Genomic DNA, 12,545 nt, shown 5'->3' with positions numbered 1-12,545 from the left:
AGTTTAAGACCAGAGTGCAGTCTCTTGTTTGCAAAAGTTTGGGTGAACACAGATCATCTAACCATGTAGTTTGAGAGTGTTTCTTTCATCAAACATACACACCCCATTTATGTGTACTCAGATGGAAGTTTCAAGAGGAGATGGATCCATCCTTGGGACAGCCAGAGCACAGGTGCATGAAACCGACCTGTTACTTGAAGGCGTCTGTGTGCTCTGCACAAAGGCAATCGGAAGACAGGTAACCCTCAAGTCGCTAGGCGTGGACGATCAAGCTTGCTCCCTGACACTGGGAGGGTCAGGAAGGGCCCAGCCAGGATAGTGAGTGTCCCAGGGGAGGTGGGAATGGATGGTCACTGCCAAGTGCCTGGTTGGTCTTGGGTTCAGCCTCCACAGGGACATGAACATCTGCCTGCCTCCGTGTGGGCCATCTCTTCTCCCCTTCTCCCTGAGCAAATTCCTCTGCCCCCAGAAAAGACCATGGCTACAACACGATCTTGGCTGGCCGATGGCAGGGCGTTGAAGACAAGCGTCCCCTCTGCTCATGACTTTGTCACGAGACCCAGTGGATGATTAAAATGGAATGGGAAGAAGTCATCTTGGGGTGAAAGCTACACGCTTCTCAAATGTACCTTGAGCACAAAAAGGCCAAAGTTTGGGAAAGAGAGGAATGGCAATACTTGGAAATCGAAATTGTGCTTTGTAATTTATGTGCTGGGCTCCAGGGACAGCCGCGTCTCCTCGTGCTGTTCTCCGGTTACCTCCCCCGCGCATCTGCTTCCTGTTCTCTGGAAGGCGCCGTATATCACAGGGTCCTCCAAATGCAGTGGGTTGTGTGGGCTTCGTGAAAACAAGGGCGGCTGAACAGGCCCCAGAGGGGGATGGAGGGGAGGGAATTCCTGGCTGCTTGGGCACTCAGGCTTTGCCACGCTTTGGGCAGGAATGTGTGCAGACCCCCAACCCATCCTGGGGAACTCTCCCGAAGTTAACAAGCAAGGACAAGGAAGAGCATTTGCTCCAAGTCAGGACACATGATTTGGGCTTCAGTCACTCCCTGTGGTTCTTATTTGCTTCATTTCAAAACAGGCTCTGAGCCCACCAGGGGTAATCATATGCATTTTCACATGAAATGGGGCCTGGATTTGGGGAAAGGAAGGCTGGAGTGCTTCGGGTGGGGTGTGGCTGCCTTGAATATATTGGACGTGAAAAGAAGATGGGCTTTAGAATCAGCACAGCGGCCAGGGAGGCGGCTAGGATCTCAGGTTGGGAATCAGTTTGATTCATAAAGAGGAGTCCAAGAGTTTTGCTTGGAGTTGCAGGCCTTTATTTTCAAAGTTAAGACATAAACTTCATGTAATAACTTGATAGGGATTTTTTAGCTGGCATGTTGTCACCGATAGAAGATTCTAAAGCCTGAGGTCATCATATCAGTCTCTGACCTTCTTGTATAAAGCATGAGACATTTTCCAATGTGATTTTCATTTGGGGAATTGTGACAATGCTGTCATTTTCCTGAGAGTGGAGGGAAAGGGAACAGGAATGATAGACACATTCCTGGGTCCTCTTTCTATTGCTCCCCCTCCCCTGCCTCCATCAGCTGGCATGGGGACTCCAGGCCAGTGTTATCTCTGCATCGGGTGATACCCTTTGCCCTCTTCCAGTCTGTGTCCCTGTCCCCACCCCTAGCAATGACCACCAGCTGGCACGGGGACTCCAGGCCAGTGTTATCTCTGCATCGGGTGATACCCTTTGCCCTCTTCCAGTCTGTGTCCCTGTCCCCACCCCTAGCAATGACCACCAGCTGGCATGGGGACTCCAGGCCAGTGTTATCTCTGCATCGGGTGATACCCTTTGCCCTCTTCCAGTCTGTGTCCCTGTCCCCACCCCTAGCAATGACCACCAGCTGGCACGGGGACTCCAGGCCAGTGTTATCTCTGCATCGGGTGATACCCTTTGCCCTCTTCCAGTCTGTGTCCCTGTCCCCACCCCTAGCAATGACCACCAGCTTTTGGCCTCACTGTGTCATTCCCAAGACAGACATCTGCCCAGGCAGATGGACCTCCAATGTGTGGAACATTATTTCCTTGGCAAAACAATCTCAAGCCCTCTACAGGACTCAATTTCAGGATTTTCTTGGAATGTTGTGAAAATCTGTGTTTTTGCCATGGGAACGTTCAGAAGAAGAGGTTTGGATGGCTCCAGTTACAAGATGATATGTCTGAAGCTGTATTTCTGAACCCAATGGCTATTCAGCAAGCTGTCAACTCTCATCTGTGTACCAGTGAGCCCGGGAGAGGAGGGAAGCCACCTTTGTAAAATGTCCCCATTCCTGCCCTAGCTTCACACTCTGTCCCATCGCCACTCCTCTGCAAGTTACCAGAAGGGGCCATGTGCTTCCCTCATGCTTCCCTGAGGCAGTCCTCTGGCCACTTCAACGGGTCCCTCAGAAGTTGCCAAGAGGTGGTTGGACGGCCTGGTGGTTTAGGAAGAGTCTGATCTTTACAGAATAGCCTCTACTTTCAGATACTTTGTGGCCAGAGCCAAGTTTTTAAATCTCTGATACTCAGCACCTATCCAAAAAATAAGTGAATTTTTTTCTTTCTTTCTGAAATGACAGCTTTTCAAGAAAGCCTGGCTTTTCCCCAAGCCACTGCTGTTTGGGCTGTCTGTTCTGCACAGCTCGCAAACTGAAGCAAGCCGTTGCTGGGGCTGCAGCGCATGACCTTGGACCAGGTCCCCACGGGGGTCATTCTGCAGAGCAGTGAGACCAGTCCACGGGGAGCGTGGAATTGGGGTGGTGTTTTCATCCTCTGCCCACATGCCATGGTGGAGCTGGACTGGCCTTGGAGAGAGATGATTTTTTTGCTTGGGGCCATCATGGCTTCTGGATTGTTTAGAAGTATGAAGTCTCCATCTGTTGTGGGTTGAATTGTGTCCCCTGAAAGGATTTGTTCAAGTCATAACTCCCTTTTGTATGAATGTGAGCTTCTGTATTAGTCCATTTTCATGCTGCTGATAAAGACATACCCAAGACTGGGTAATTTATAAAGAAAAAGAGGTTTAATGGACTCACAGTTCCATGTGGCTGGGGAGGCCTCACAATTATGGCAGAAGGTAAAAGGCATGTCTTACATGGCGGCAGGCAAGAGAGAATGAGAACCAAGCAAAGAGGGTTTCCTCTTATCAAACCATAAGATCTTTTGAGACTTATTACCACAAGAACAGTGTGAGGAGACCCACCCCCACGATTCAGTTCTCTCCCACTGGGTCCTTTCTACAATACATGGAATTATGGGAGCTACAATTCAAGAAGAGATTTGGATGGGGACACAGTCAAACCATATCACCTTCCTTGGGTCTTTGCAGATGTAATCAAGTTAATATGAGGTCACCCTGGAGGAGTGTAAGCCCCAATCCACTAGTCAGTGTCCTTGTAAGAGGGAAATTTGGACACACGGAAGAAAATGGCCACGTGAAGGCAGAGGCAGAGATTGGAGAGATGCAGTGACAGGCTGAGGAGGACCAGAAAACTTTAGAAGCCAGGGAGAGGCAAGGAAGCCTCCTCCCTGGAGGCCTCAGAGGGAGCACAGCCCTGCCAACATCTTGATTTTGGACTTCCAGTCTCCAGAGCTGCAAAAGCATACTTTCCTGTTGTTACAAACCACATGGCTTGTGATCATTTGTTACAGAGCCCTAAAAAACAAAAACACCATCTCTGATGGCCATGGCTCTGGCGTCTGGACTCTATGCCCTGGCACCATGACTCTGCCCTGGGTGAGCTCTGGACTGAGTGCAGGGCTGAATGCTTGGAAGCAACAGAGAAGATCTTCTCATGAGTGGCATGTCCCCTGCTCTGGTGGCAAGAAAGACATGACTGGACAATAGGTTATGGGTTTTTTGGGGTATTTTTGGTTTTTTTGAGACAGGATCTTGCTCTGTTGCCCAGTGGTGTGATGTCAGCTCACTGCAACCTCCACCTCCTGAGTTCAAGTGATTCTCCTGCTTCAGCCTCCCAAGTAGATAGTACTATAGGCATGTACCACCACGCCCAGCTAATTTTTGTATTTTTAGTAGAGATGAAGTTTCTTCTGTTGGCCAGGCTGGTCTCGAACTCCTGACCTCAGGTGATCCACCTGCCTCAGCCTCCCGAGTGCTGGGATTACAGGTATGAGCCACCACGTCTCGCTAATTTTTTGTATTTTTAGTAGAGACAGGGTTTCACCATGTTGGCCAGTCTGGTCTTGAATGCCTAACCACAAGTGATCCACCCACCTCAGCCTCCCAAAGGGAGGACAATTGGCTTTTGTTGCAATAATGAATGACATGAGGAGATGAGAACAGATGTAACAGATTTTCACATTTTATTTTCCACACTGCCCTATGGTTCACACCCTTACAATGAGAGTGTAATAAGCAGTTACTTTGTGTGATGAAAAAGACAAGAAAGAGTCAGCCGGACGCGGTGGCTCACGCCTGTCATCCCAGCACTTTGGGAGGCCGAGGCAGGGGGATCACCTGAGGTTAGGAGTTCAAGACCAGCATGACCAACATGGAGAAACCCCATCTCTACTAAAAATCCAAAATTAGCCGGACATGGTGGTGCATGGCTGTAATCCCAGCCACTCAGGAGGCTGAGGCAGGAGAATCGCTTGACGCCAGGAGGCAGAGGTTGCAGTGAGCTGTGATCACACCATTGTACTCCAGCCTGGACAACAAGAGTAAAACTCCTTCTAAAAAATAAAAATAAAAAAGACAAGAAAGAGCCTTGAGCAGAAAATAATTAGCCACATCCAGCTAAAAATGGGGTGTGTAACCAACATAGATGACACCTTCCCGTTGTGCACCTGCAGTGGGTGAGGTCTTTGTGGGATGATGTGGTCCAGCATCTGAACCCAGGGCTTGTCTCTCTCTGGACTTGGGTGAGAAACCAGAGAAGCTTATGGCTTTTCACTGAGCATAATTGGGAGATACATAGTTCAGAAGGGAAAAGAAAAATAGGTTTTACTAGTGGGGAGGCTTCATTGGTTGGAGTTACGACCTCCTGTGAGACGGACTCCCACAGGTCCTGATTTGTACCTCTGTAATAGGGCCTCTCAGAAATGGCCTGGTAGTCCCATTAATTATGTGCCTGAAAGTTGCCCTCTCTCCATTCTGGGTAAATTGAGACAGAGACTATACGCTATCTCCGTACCACTCCCCAACAGCATCTGCCAAATGGGTCACTGGAGTTCAATACTCATTTGTTTAATTACACACCACATCTATTGAATTCGAGTCCTAGATGCAGGAGTGTGACCCCCTTTTTTTAGCATTTGATGAGATGAAATTTGCAATGTCAACTTATTTTTGAAATTTTCTGAATTCTGAAATTTGAAAAAGAGGTAGAATTTGCAAAGCACAAGAATGAGTGGACTGAAAATCACTTTCAGACGAGAAACTGATACTCTGGGGTAATTATATTAGTCAGGGTTTTGCCAAGTAACAGAACCAACCGTGTGTGTGTGTGTGTGTGTGTGTGTGTGTAAGTGGAGAGAGATTTATTTTAAGGAATTGACATGTAATTGTGGAGCCTTGGTGAATCCCAAATCTAATGGTGTAGGCAGCAGTCTAGAGACTCAGGAAAAATTGCAACTGATGCTCAAAGGCCATCTGCTGGCAGAATTCTTTCTTGCTCCAAGAGGTCAGAAGTTGTTCTATTCTTGCCTTCAACTGATTGGGTGAGGCCCACCCATGTTAGAGAGGGCCATCTGCTTTACTTCAACTTGGCTGATTTAAATATTAGCCTCCTGCCAAAAACCCTCACAAACACATCCAAAATAATGGCTTACCAGTATCTGAGCACCATGGCCTAGCCAAGTTGCCTTGTAAAATTAATCATGGCAATCCCAGGATGCCCGTTTCTCAGGGTACTCCCTGTGCTCTATGGTGCAAGGCTGTACCCAACACTGCCTGACATTTAACGTTTTTAGTCCCTGCCTACCAAATATGCATGGCGAGTCTTGTCATTAAAACGAAAGCTGTGCCCACACATTTCCCTACAGCTTCTTGGGAGCTCGTTTTGCCCAGCCTGGAGACCCACTGATCTAGGCTAACCCTGCAGTAATGCTGCCAAAACACTGCCAACATCGAGATGGTGAACTTCTCAGGTCTTGATGATCAGGCTTCACGTGGATATGGTCGTCATCTAATCCAAGATTGGCAAACTTTTTCTGTAAATGTTTTGGGCTTTGGGACTCTATGGCCTTTGTTAGAACTACTCAGGAGTACAGTGGTAGGATGAAAACAGCTAGAGAGAGGACACAAATGAATGTAACTTTATTAATTCAAATTCAAATAAAGTTCCAATGAAACTTTATTTTACGGACATTGAAATTCAAATTCAAATAAAGTTCCAATGAAACTTTATTTTATGGACATTGAAATTCAAATTTCATATAATTTTCACATCATGAGATATTTTTCTTTTAAATTTTTTTTAACTATTTAAAACGTAAAGACCAGGCCAGGCATGGTGGCTCATGCCTGTAACCCCAGCATTTTGGGAGATCGAGGTGGGTAGATCACTTGAGGTCAGGAGTTTAAGACCAGCCTGGCCAACTTGGCAAAACCTCGTCCCTACTAAAAATACTAAAATTAGTCAGGCATCGTGGGGCACACCTGTAATTCCAGCTACTTTGGAGGAGAGGCAGGAGAATCGCTTGAACCCAGGAGGCGGAGTTTGCAGTGAGCTGAGATTGTGCCACTGCACTCCAGCCTGGGCGACACAATGAGACTCCATCTTAAAAAACTGAAGTCAAATAAAATGCAAAACCATTCTTAGCTCAAGAACAATCAGAATTTAACTGTCCTATGCCTTGTCTCTCACCCGTGTATGGTGTGTGTCCAGCTATGAATTGAACAAAGCCTTCAATGAGCATTCATTTAACTGAACCGAATGGGAACTGAGCAAATGCAGTGCGTTTCAAACTTTTTCTTTATTAGCAGAAACTTTTCGGAATTCAAATCTGATTGAAACCACAATGTCTGAAACGAATGTAGTACTTTATTGGTAAAGTTTAATTTTACAAGTTCAAATTTATAATACTTGTACATTTTGATGAATACAGAAATCGAGAGGACGTTCCAGATGGTTGTGTCAAGATGCTCTTTGTTTAACCTGCTCCAGATGCTGGAGAAGAGAACGAGAGGGAAGTTTCTGTTTTAAAGCAGAACCGCGGGCAATATCTGACGGTCACTTGTATTCTTATTCACAGCTATAAAAGTCAGGCAAGAAGCATCAAAACTTCACAAAAAAGGACAAACATAACATCACAATTCAGCATGTCCCAAGCTGTTTATACACAACTGGCTCTTTTGGCTGTGATAGGGCATGTTATAGCGATGTTTCCGCGACTTTATGTGAGTGGAGAAAAGCAAGTCTGAATTTTTAATGGATCCATACAAGAAATACAAACTTCCTAGCCACTGGTATATCTGCAATAAATGCAAACTCCCTGGTGGAAACGCTGGGAGAACTTTGATTCCCAGGTGAGCACAAAGAGAAGGTAAAAGGGCTGGGCGCAGTGACTGACGCCTGGAATCCCAGCACTTTAGGAGGCCGAGTGGGGTGGATCACCTGAGGTCAGGAGTTTGAGCCCAGCCTGGCCAACACAGTGAAACTCCATCTCTACTAAAAAATGCAAAAATCAGCTGGACGGGGTGGTTCACGCCTGTAATCCCAGCTACTCAGGAGGCTGAGACCGGAGAATCATTTAAACCCAGGAGGTGGAGGTTGCAGTGAGCCGAGATAGCACCAATGCACTCCAGCCTGGGTGACAGGGTGAGACTTTGTCTCAAAAAAAGAAAAAAAAAAAGAGAGAGAGAGAGAAGGTAAAAGGGAAGCCCAGCTTAGCACACAGGTGGACCCCGTGTGTATTTTTTAGTAACTGAGTGTCCTTATTACAGTTCTGTAAATAGAATTTTTTTTTTTCATTTTAAAAATTGTGTTAAAACATACATACCGGGCCAGGTGCAGTGACTTACCCCTGGAATCCTAGCACTTTGGGAGGCTGAGGCAGGCAGATCACCCGAGGTCAGCAATTCAAGACCAGCCTGGGCAGCACGGTGAGACCCCATCTCTACAAAAATACAAAAATTAGCCAGGCATGATGGCAGGTGCCTGTAATCCCCGCTACTCAGGAGGCTAAGGCAGCAGAATCCCTTGAACCCAGGAGGCAGAAGTTGCAGTGAGCTGAGATCATGCCTTTACACTCCAGCCTGGGCAACAGAGTTAGACTCCAACTCAAAAAAAAAAAAAAAAATACCTACCACAAAATCCACAATTTTAAACAGTTTTAAGTGTGCAGTTTAGTGGCACTAACCCATTTATGCCTGCGTTGCAATTTTTTGAGTTGCAGACAATTGTGAAAAATCTGACTTTGTCAATGACCTTGAGCAGTAGGATATAAATCACTCCCACATGCCCAGTGTTCCAGTAATGGAACACTAGGCATAAAAGGGCTTAATACATTCACATTATTGTGCAACTATTACCACTATCCATTTCTAGAATGTTCTCATCATACCAAACAGAAACTCTGTATCCTTTAAACAATAACCCCCCTTTCCCCTCTTTACACAGCCCCCTGTCTGGCTTATTTCACTTAGCATAATTGTCAGGGTTGAGCCACGCTGTAGCACGTGCCAAAACTTCATTACTTTCTTTAGGCTGAAGCATGCCCCATTATATGGACACACCACATTTCATTTCTCCATTCATCCATCGAGTGGCCGTTTCACCCTTTGGCCACTGTGAAGAATGCTGCTATATGAACCCTGTGGTACAAAGAGCTGCTTGAGTCTCCGTGTTCAGTCTTTTGGGCCTGTGTCCAGCAGTGCAATGGCTGCGCCACGGAGTCGTTCTGTGCTACATTTTTGGAAGAACCGCCCTACTGTTCCCTCAGCCAGTGTGCCATTTTACAGTCCCAATAGCGCAAAAGCGTTTCGGTTTCTCCACACAGTCACCAACAATTGTCGTTTTCAAGGGCTTTGGTTTTTGATACAGGCTATCCTAACAGGCATGAAATGGGAACAGTTTTACACGAGATTTGAGTTGAGCATTTATGGCCCCTGAAGCACTTTCAAGTCGCTCTGCGTGACCTTACGGTTCAGTAGCTCACAGTGGGAAGACCCGTGGCTGGGTTTTTCACTTTACTTCTCGGGGTTTCCAGTGGAAGAGTAAGCTTTCCTCGACTTCATTCCAAGAAATGAGGGAGGTGGTTGATTTCAAGCTGGAGGCGAGACAACAGAAGAAAACAGCTATTTCAATGCAGAAAGCAGCCACCGGCTCCTCAGGACAGCTGAAGTGAGGCCTCCCCCCGCCCCCTCCCGCTTCTCCTCTCCTCTCAGGGCCTTCCCCTCTCTCTTCTCTCTCTCTACACACACGCGCAATCACAATAAGACTTTATTTTCCTGTTCTCTCTTCAGGGGCACAGCTCCAACATACTGCAAGAGATTAGCCCAGTTTAAGATGTTTTAAATCAATACCAGTTTGGGATGAATGGAGTTTCATTCAAGTAGATTAATCGACAAACCGATAGAAAGCATCACTGCTTCTGGCGCACCCTGGAACACCTGCAGTGGTCCTTCCCCCTGCCTGCCTCTTCCCCACCACAGCACGGCCTGGGACTCTGCCTGCCCAGCCCCTGCAACCTACCTGTGGCTCTGCAAGGCTGGCCAGTGTCCCAACTCCAGCCTTACTCCAGCTCCCATGAGGCTGCTAATATTTTTTCCCCATGACAGCAGTGATGTTTTCTTCTGTGAAGGCAGAAAACTTCCCTTCAACTATCATGAAGCTGTGATGGTTTCCAACTACACCTGATTCTGTTACAAACTTGTAGGCTGGGCGCGGTGGCTCATGCCTGTCATCACAGTACTTTGGGAGGCTGAGGCAAGAGGCTCACTTGAGTCCAGGAGTTTGAGACCAGCATGGGCAACATGGGAAACCCTGTTTCAACAACAACAGCAACAAAAATACAAAAAAATTAGCTTGGCATGGTGGTGCACACCCGTAGTCCCAGCTACATGGGAGGCTGAGGTGGGAGGATCACTTGACCCCAGGAGGTCAAGGCTGCAGGAAGTGGAGGTCATGCCACCTCACTCCAGCCTGGGCAAAAGAGTTAGAACCTGTATCAATTAGAAAAAAAACCGAGGCAGGTGGATTACGAGGTCAAGAGATCGAGACCATCCTGGTCAACATGGTGAAACCCCGTCTCTACTAAAAATACAAAAATAATTAGCTGGGCACGGTGGCGCATGCCTGTAATCCCAACCACTCAGGAGGCTGAGGCAGGAGAATTGCCTGAACCCAGGAGGCGGAGGTTGCGGTGAGCCGAGACCGCGCCATTGCACTCCAGCCTGGGCAACAAGGGGGAAACTCCATCTCAAAAAAAAAAAAAAAAAAAAAAAAGATCTGGGTATCAAATATCCCAGGGGCCAGACTGAGAGGCTACTTGAACTAAATATATCTCCCTACCTCACCCTAGCAGTCCCTCTCACCCACCGAGGTGCCAGGGCAAACAGTGCCCCTAGCTCAGGATGACTTCTCTGCCTCCCCAGCCACAGAGGGTTTATGACCCTTTCTAGTTCTTGTTCCCGGAGGCCATGTCCCTGAGGACTCAAACTTCCTCTCAGACGCACCCAAGAGGCTTGAAGCCTCACGAACGGGGCTCCCTGTGACTGGTATGTGCTTTGGAAAGTAACAAATATTCCCACCTCAGCTGGCTATAACGAAAACAAATGTGTTCTCTCACTGGAGCCAAAGTCCTGAGATCGGGCGGCTCCAGGGTAGGGTGATTGAGTGGCTCAACAAAATCTTCAAGGATTCAGGCTTTTCCATCTTTCTACCAGCCTCCTCCGAGTTTGGGTTGGTCCCTGGGAGAGCTCCCTACGGCTCAGATGGCTGCCGCCACCTTGCCAGTCATCACTCACATCCAGAAACTGGTGCTTTCCTGTTGGAGGAAAAAGTGGTCCTTTCGCGTCTTTGTTTCTCTTTTTAAGAGCAAGGCAGCTTTACCCAGCAGCCCCCTGGACAGTCCCTCCAATCTCATTGGCCCTGAGGGCATCACATGACCAAGCCCAACAAATCACTGCAGAGGTGTGGGATGGGACCCCCCCCCCCAATGATTTTACGTTTTTCTAGATATCTCCTGAGACACAGGCAGGTCGATTCCTGAGCAAAAATGGGATTCTGTAAACAAGGAGGAAGAAGAGAGGCAGCAGCGTTCATGAGATGACGGGCAGACTAGGCTACCACTTTCACCTCTAGGGTCACCCCTTGGCATCCATCACGTACTTGCTCTGTGGCCATGTTTTTCATTCTTTTCCTTTTTTACGTAAGAAATATAGAAAGGCTTTCTTGATCTAAATAATGTATTCAATACAAAAGTATGTGCGGTAAAAATATGAAAGGCGCCCTCCTCTGTCCTCCCCAATTTCACTTCCGTCCCCAAAAGGAACCTCTGGCTCTTTTTCCAGGGCTCTCCTCCAGCTCCCCTTCAGGTGTGTGCATACACACACAGGTTCACATGCATACCCATATATGTTCATACACATCTGTGTGTTTTGCTTTAATTTTCACACAGATGGTGTCTTGTTCCGCTACTGGCGTTATCCCATTCAACTCAGTACATATGGATCAGATTCATCCACTTTAATGGCTGAATATTATTACGGAGAGTGGATATTCTATTTCCTTGTATTTCAACTAGCTTTTCAATCATGTCTCTTATCTCCCCAAATAAATTACAAACATTCTGAGGGCATGCCGTACTTTTCTATCTCCAAACGCTTAATACAATATTCTTCTACAAAATGAAAGTCAATTAATAGTTATTGTTGGAAAGATTCCCTCTCCCTTACCACATAAATCTTCTCTTAGCACTTCTGACTGCTTCTGGTGAAGCCCTCCCTCAGCTAGTAGAAGGGACACAGCACTGTAGTCTATCGGTTTGTCACTCTTCTGTCAGTTTGGAAAGTCAACCTCCTACCATGGGAGAGTTGTTAATTTCCCAGTGTTCCTTCGCCAATGTCTTCCAGACTCCGGATGGCACAGCGTCTCCCTTCCCCTTAGCTAGTCATCCATTTAGAGCACTCAGCTACTTGCAAAGTTAGACATTATCTCTTTGTTCTGCTCACATAGGAGCATCAGGGCAGAGTCATTAACAGCCAGCACTTCCTGGAGATCCATTTCAAGGGCTGCTAATGGTGTTCGCAGGCTGTTGAGCTGGAACAGTTATCCACATGCCCAGACACACACTCTGAATAACCCTTTACAGGTGTCCTGAGGCAGTCACAGCTACATAAAATAGATTACAAATAAACCTCTTCTAGACCCTTTTCTGGGGAGAAATTACTTCAGTATGAGGCTACCACCTCAAAACAGATCAACCAAACTTAGAACTGGGATAAGCTTCTCAGGGCAAGCCCTCTCTAGGCAGATGTTGGCGTCAGAACTGCTGATAACATCAGTGAATATCATCTTGGATCTTGGTATGGTTTCTTGTACATCT

The 12,545-nt window shown here is 47.0% G+C and overlaps 1 long non-coding RNA gene across 5 annotated transcripts; it reads right to left on the bottom strand.

The window, feature by feature from the left end:
- Positions 1-6,881: 6,881 nt before the first annotated feature.
- On the bottom strand, positions 6,882-11,031 carry LOC118149878 (uncharacterized). 5 transcript variants are annotated; one of them, XR_008478275.2, is made up of 5 exons: positions 10,966-11,031; positions 9,692-9,982; positions 8,734-9,266; positions 8,020-8,114; positions 6,882-7,250 (listed from the first exon to the last, which is right to left on the bottom strand). It is a non-coding gene; the product is annotated as an uncharacterized LOC118149878 (long non-coding RNA). The 5 variants fall into 5 exon arrangements; XR_008478278.2 differs by having other exon boundaries at positions 9,141-9,266; XR_013530576.1 differs by having other exon boundaries at positions 6,884-7,165; positions 10,750-11,031.
- Positions 11,032-12,545: the final 1,514 nt, after the last annotated feature.

This window comes from Callithrix jacchus, chromosome 21 (assembly GCF_049354715.1).
Source record: "Callithrix jacchus isolate 240 chromosome 21, calJac240_pri, whole genome shotgun sequence".
NCBI lineage: Eukaryota > Metazoa > Chordata > Mammalia > Primates > Cebidae > Callithrix > Callithrix jacchus.
The sequence above is the reverse complement of the archived record's forward strand: the minus strand, read 5'-3'. Positions and strand labels throughout refer to the sequence as shown.